Genomic DNA, 7,228 nt, shown 5'->3' on the forward strand with positions numbered 1-7,228 from the left:
ATCGGGGCCAGTGTAGACGCTCTTTTCCGGCTTTTTTAAAAGCCGGAAAAAAGCGGCGGACATTTTTATTTAAATGCCGCGGGGGATATTTAAATCCCCCGCGGATTTCCCTACGACGACTGGTGAAATTTACATGCCCCTTCCGGAAAAGGGGCCAGTGTAGACGTAGCCCATGTGAAATACAGGACACCTGATAAAATTGCTCGGATTTAAGTGAGTTCAATGGCAATCAATCAGAGCTATGCAGTACAAACGTCCAAAATAACATTACAGTGACTGAGCACTCATTAAAAAGACACATAATTAACAGGAGTGTTGTGCGTAAGACACGAGAAGTCATTCTTCTGCTCTACTCTGCGCTGATTAGGTCTCAATTGGAGTACTGTGTTCAGTTCTGGGCACCACATGTCAAGAAAGATGTGGAAAAATTGGACAAAGTCCAGAGAAGAGCAACAAAAATGACTAAAGGCCTAGAAAACATGACCTATGAGGGAAGGCTGAAAGAATTGGGCTTGCTTAGTTTAGAAAAGAGAAGACTGAGTGGGGACATGACAGTGTTTTTTTTTAAGTATCTAAAAGGGTGTTGCAAGGAGGATGGAGAAAAATTGTTCTCCCTGGCTTCTGATGATATCACAAGAAGCAATGGGCTTAAACTGCAGCAAGCGAGGTTTAGGTTGGACATTAGGAAAAACTTCCTAATTGTCCAGGTGGTGAAACACTGGAATAAATTGCCTAGGGAGGCTGTGAAGTCTCCATCACTGGTGATATTTAAGAGCAGGTTAGACAGACACCTGCCAGGGATAATCTAGACAAGTGTTTCTCAGCCTTTTTTTATAAAGTACCCCTTTAAAAAATTATAAGTACCCCCAGTACCTACAGTTTTCAGACACACCTTTTTTTTTTCTACCATTGCAACACATTTGCCAGTCCCCAGAGCAAGGGGGCAGCTAGAGGCAAAGGTGCATGGATGCATGGAATGGCCCTGCCTTCAAGGGAAAAGGGCATAATGGCAGCACAGTCCAGTCCGGCCACCCCGTACCTGAGAACTGCCAGGTCATAAATAATCCCTTGCACTTGCCTGGGTGGAGCAGGGCTGCCCCTGCCATGCATGCACCTTAGCCTCTAGCTGCACCCTTGCTCTGGGGACTGGCATCCCAATGCCATGCTCCATTACTCCCCTGAGAGCCCACAAAAAAGTTTGGCTCCAGGCCCACAGAAGGTTAATTTGGCCTTGATTCTCCCATGCACTCTGGAGGCTTCTCCCCACAGGGTGCTCCAGGCATGCAGGATTGAGCCCTGCTGCTCACATCTTGAGCCACACCACTCATGGCTTGAGGGGGTGGGAAGGAGCAGAGATGGGGCTTCAGCGGAAATGCGTGCTGGGGATTAGGGACACCAGAAATGGGGGCTACTGGGGAGGAGGGGGAGGAGATGGGAGCTGCAGCCAGCAGCAGGGGCTACCAGAGAACGGGGCTGCTGGGGACATGGGGGCTGCAGCCAGTGGTGGGGGCTGCCAGGGAATGGGCTGCAGCCTGCTGGTGGGGGCTGCCCGGAAACTGAGCTGCAGCTCCGTGGCAGCAAGAGGCTTGAGCCTGGTGGCAGGGCTTGCCTGGGCATGGGATGGGGGGTGGGAAGGAGACGTTGGGGGCTGCAGCTAGTGGTGGGGGAACCAGGAAAAGGCCTTTTAGCCCCATAGGGGGGTCATGCAGGGCAATGGGGTGTCAGCCTTGCAGGAGCAGCTGGGCTCTGTAGCGAGCTGCTCCCTTGAGACTCTGCCACTTAGGAGGAATTTGGGGGCACTGAGCATGCTCAGTAGCTCTGCTGAAGCCCCTGCCCTTACTAGGGGTAGGTTTTTGTGGGCTACATTCCCACGAGGCTAGGGCGGGAGAAGAGGGGCTGCCAGGACACAAGGAAGAAAATTGTCAGGAAAAAGTCCTCTGTGGTATCCAAAAGACTGAAGCTGCCTAATTGTATGATGAGGTCCCTCTAAGGCAGGGATGGAGGACCTCTGGCCCACAGACTGGGATGCTCTGGATTCCCTCCCATCCCCTGCAACAGGGCAACTCGGTATTGGCACTCCAGCCCTGTGGGGAGGGGCTCCGAGGCTTGTTGGCCCCTCTATACTGTGTGGCTAGCGCACCAGCACATCTTGTCCTGCTGCAGGGGGCAAGGGACTCTGAGCTTGGTGGGCTGGAACCTGTGCTACCTGCTCCGTAGTATAAAGCTCAGATTGCTTTTCGGAGCTGTAGTATAAAGCTCATACTGCTTTTAGTGTACTTACAAGGTGGCTCCCAGTGTGCACCAGCATGCAGCTCCCAACCCTGCTTCATGGCAGCCAGATGCACTTTGGGCGCCTCAGCACATATGTGCACAATCTGCCGTGTGTGTAACTGGTAGGATTTTTAACAGTTAAATGCTTACATTTTAGCTGGTGTTTACATCCCTAAGATACAGCCATTTGCACACCTCCAGAAAGTGTCCCAGGTAATTAGCCCCTGTCCTGGCCAGACCCCTGCAAACCCACACTCTCCCAGACCCTGCACTTCCACCCCCAGCCTGCTCATGCACCCCACTTCCTGTCGAGATTGCCCACTCTCAGCCTGCTCCTCTGCCCTATGTCTCAACCAGACACTGAATCTCCACCACGCCAAGCCTGCTCATGCACTCTAATGTAACACACATACCTTATGTGGTTCACTGTCTCATGTAGTGGCACTTAGACTACTGACAGTGAGCGATAAGCGCTCTACAGCCTCAGTTGAGACTCAGCTGGCTTTATAGCTCTAGCTGAAGAGGATCACACTGAGGTCCCAAGTTCCAATCTGCCAGCAGGCAGTTACAAGTGGTAGCCCATCTTCTGTAGCTTTTTTCAACAGAACAGCTTAGGCTGTAGAGCTCACTTCTTCTTATCTGTTGCTGTTAGTGGTCTAAGTGCCACTATATGGGACAGTGGACTACACTAGGTGTGTGGGTTGTACTAACATCCTGCCAAATCCCATACCTGCACACCCCCACACCAGCCTGCTCCCCAGTAGCCACCTACAGCAACTGAACCTCTTATTTTTGACCACACCACAGAGCCTAGGGTACCACAAAATCTATTAGCAACCCTGGCCCCAGAAGAGTCAATCTGGACATTTGAGGAAGCACTTAGCCATGGGTGTGGAACCTCAGGCCCAGGGTCCGGATGCAGTCCAGCCCCCAAAGCTCAGGGCTCCCCACCCCAGCACTGGGGAGCCCATGCTGGCACTCTCTCCCCTGACACCCCACCTCATGGCTGGAGCATATAAAATATTCCCACACTGGGTGTGGGTGTGCCCGTCTCATCTCTGACTAGAAAATGCCAAGTTGATACATTCCATGGGTAAAGGAACGTATAGCCAAATCGGAATGTATAACCTATCGAAATTGCCAAACTTTTGTATATCATATGAGTGGAGTGCCAGTAGCACATTCCTACAAGGAGCAGTTCTGTACAAAGAACTGTATATAACTGCTCCCTGAAGGATTGTGCTACTTCTGGTAGCAATAGTTTACTGGAGCAGTTTGTTATGTTCGTACCAACCAGAAAATGCTACTGGTAGTACATTCCTACAAGGGAGTAGCTTTCTACTGGCAGTCAGGGCTTCAGCCCCATGTACTGGCATGCTGGCAGACCTCCCCACTTCTTTAAGGGGGAGGGTGACACACACTCCTTACCCACTCCATACACCCTACCTTTTGCTGTATATATACAGGCTACCAGTCTCCAACTACTGTACTTGGTTTCTATTTTTTTCTCTCTGCAGCCTGCCTGACTCAAAACGCCACACACTGGTCTGCCTGCGTTTACAGCCAGCCACAGACAGAAGACAGCTGCGGCTGCGCTGACCAGGGGATTCAAGGACCAGCAGGGGAGTGCAAATATGAGACAATTTTCCACCTTTTAAAAAAAGTCGGGATACTTGGAAAAGAGCTTAAATAAGAGACAGTCCCAGTAAAAATGGGACAGATGGTCACCCTATAAATTGATAGAGTGGATACATATTGCCTCCTGGCAGATGTGTTTTTCAACTAGATTTATGTGCATTTTGGAAGTATTTGCTGTCCTTGAATTTAAAGTCATGGACAAGCAGCTGTCAAAACCTTGACTTCTGTGCTTCAAATGTTAGTTAACCTTTAGAAAACATGGAAGGAAAAAAGATCTGTGCTTAGTGGCAAGGGAACCCCTCCAAGATAATGAGTGGGCCTGCCTTGTACCATCCTTAGCTAAGCAGAACACCATCTTTCACAGCATTAACTTTGGATTGTACCAGGTCTAAATAGGTGTGATTATGAAACTAGATATTTTTACATTTCCTTTCACTGCAGGCCACCATTTCCCCCCTCTAATTTTATCACCCTTCACCAAGGTGGCGTTGCTCAACCTTTTGACCGAGAGCAAGCAATTGCTGAGCCTGGAATGCTGGCCTACAATGTGCTTGGATGGCAGTGAAGCTAATTACCATGTAATGCAAACTGCATTAATGTACTAAATGTAACCTCTTCAGTATTACCATGTACATCCTATGTGGAACTGCCAACCAAGTCACATCAGCTCTGTGTGATAGTTTCCAGATATAAGCTTTGGAGTCCTGAGAATCCATATTTCCTATCATTTTATCTTGCTCAAGTTTTGACTATCAACCTGGCCACTGAGAACAGGGCTGGCTTCTCTGTGAATGCTGTTAGTGACATTCCCCAAACAAAACAAAAGCTCAAATATTTCACAGCAGGAAACAAAAGTTTACAATGTAGACTATGAAGCTGTTAATGTCGGGAAATGGCAAAAGTCACCCAACTGTGCTACCAAACTGAAAATGACCCAGCAAGAGGTGCAAGGAAAAATGTTTCAGCTTGAGAATGTGTCTCATTCAGAACTGATTTGCTTGGTGCAATAAGAGTGCAGGCTCTGTGGTCCTTATGCATCTTTGTTAAAAGGACATTTTGATATAGGAAGAAACCATTTACCTTTTCAATTGATTCAAAACTCCTTACTCCTAACCTTTCTTCTATCTTCCTTCCTACTAAGAAGATGTTCTGTCTGAGCCATCTGCCCTGTCCTATTCAATCCTCCCTCGCAAGTGATTCTATTTTGCTTTCCATGCCCCACAGGCACAGCTGTCTCCATCTTTTCCTCCTCCCTGTTCTCCACTGGCAGGCACTTTCCCCTCTCCTCCCTAACATCCAGTCACATCTCACCAGAATTTATTTTATCTTCTATCCTCTTTGCTTTCCATCAATTCCAGCCAATGCCCAGATAACAATGATCTTTGGTCCTACAGAAGCTGTTCTATCTCTGTGACAGTGTTGGTTTTTTTGCCGGTGCTATTTCCACATCTGCATTTGTTCTGTATTCACCTCCAGCAACAGCTATTGTGCCCAGGTCAGGTTTCAGTGCAGGTGGGAGCAGGGCCGGCTTTAGGAAGTGCGGGGCCCAATTCGAACAGTTTTGGCAGGGTCCCCCCATCCCCACCCAGGATTTTTTGTTGAGCAAAAAAACAAAAAAAAAGCACAACAAACCAGAGCCACACACAAATATCACATCAGAAGTAGATCTGATCAAAATGTATACCAATATAGCTGAACATTTTCAAAAAAATGCCATCTTTTATGATGCAAAATTTTACACAAAATTAAATCAGCTGCCTTAAGTGTCGGTCAAATATTTTCAATTGCAAACTATCCAATCTTTTCAATAAAGTTTAAAGTTTGATTTTTAAAAAGTTACCAGAGAGTGTTGCAGTTTTCTGTTACATTGATTTACTTTTTAAATAGCAAAAATGGAGTCTTTGTTAAGAAAGTGTCAGTTCTGTGGTCAAATTCCAGTTCTTAGTGATGTCAGCACCACTGATTTCACTAGATAATATGGTACCTCACCACCATTGCTCCTTTGCACTGCCCTTCAACACATATTGCCTGCATGTTGAGTCCATGCATGTTGAGTGGACTTTTGTCGACAAAACTATACCGGCGTCTACACTACCGCTGAGTTCTGTCGACATAACGTCGACAGAACTCAGCAGTTTTGTCGACGCTGGTACACCTCATTTTACGAGGCGTAACACCTTCTGTCGACAGAAGGTGTTCTTGCCTGTAGGGTTGCGTCTAGACTACAGGGTTCTGTCGACAGAAGGTGTTCTTGCCTGTAGGGTTGCGTCTAAACGACAGGGTTCTGTCGACAAAGCCGCTTGCGTTGTCGACAGAACTCAATGTGTCTGGACGCTCTTTGTCGACAGAACTCAACGTGTCTGGACGCTCTTTGTCGACAGAACTCAACGTGTCTGGACGCTCTTTGTCGACAGAACTCAACGTGTCTGGACGCTCTTTGTCGACAGAACTCAACGTGTCTGGACGCTCTTTGTCGACAGAACTCAATGTGTCTGGACGCTCTTTGTCGACAGAACTCAACGTGTCTGGACGCTCTTTGTCGACAGAACTCAACGTGTCTGGACGCTCTTTGTCGACAGAACTCAATGTGTCTGGACGCTCTTTGTCGACAGAACTCAACGTGTCTGGACGCTCTTTGTCGACGGAAGTTTTGTCGACAGATCCTGTCGAGAAAACGTCTGTCGACAAAACGCGGTCGTCTAGACACACCCCATGGGGCCAAACGTTGGGAAAACCCCCTCCTTCCGAGCAGCCCTTCTTCTTCCTAGACAGCGTCCCAAGGATGCCAAAAGGCAGGACCGTTTTCCAAACTGTTATTCGGAAAGGCAGAGACATTCCTTGGCAGCGCGTTCCCAGGATACTTCCAGGGTCCCGGGAAAGCGCTGCCGTGTGGGCAACGCCTGAGAAAGGGACCCGGGAGCTCTCCCCTTGGCGCCAGGGTTACCTTTCGCTGAGGAGAAGTTCCAGCCCCGCCGAGCGCGGGCTCCAGGGCAGCTCTGACCAGCGCGAGAGCGGGACTCGGCCCCGCCTCTGCGCCCGCCCGCAGCGCACGCCAGGGGGCGCTGGCACACGCTGACTGACAGCCGCGCGGCGGGCAGGGGGCTCGGCGCTGCCATAGCGGCCCCGCCCTCTTCCCTGGCAGCGCGCGGGGCGCCCGAGGCAGTTGCCGCGGCTCCTCCCTCCCTCCCGCCTCCTCAGCGGCACTTCCGCTTCACTCCTCCCGGAAGCTGCTTCATCCGCCGCCCTCCTCCCCTTTCAGGACGTCACGACGCCGGCTGTTCCATCTCCTTCCCCCGCCCCCCCCCCCACTCGCTCTTCC

Source organism: Pelodiscus sinensis, chromosome 7 (assembly GCF_052426305.1).
Source record: "Pelodiscus sinensis isolate ZL-2025 chromosome 7, ASM5242630v1, whole genome shotgun sequence".
NCBI classification, from domain to species: domain Eukaryota; kingdom Metazoa; phylum Chordata; order Testudines; family Trionychidae; genus Pelodiscus; species Pelodiscus sinensis.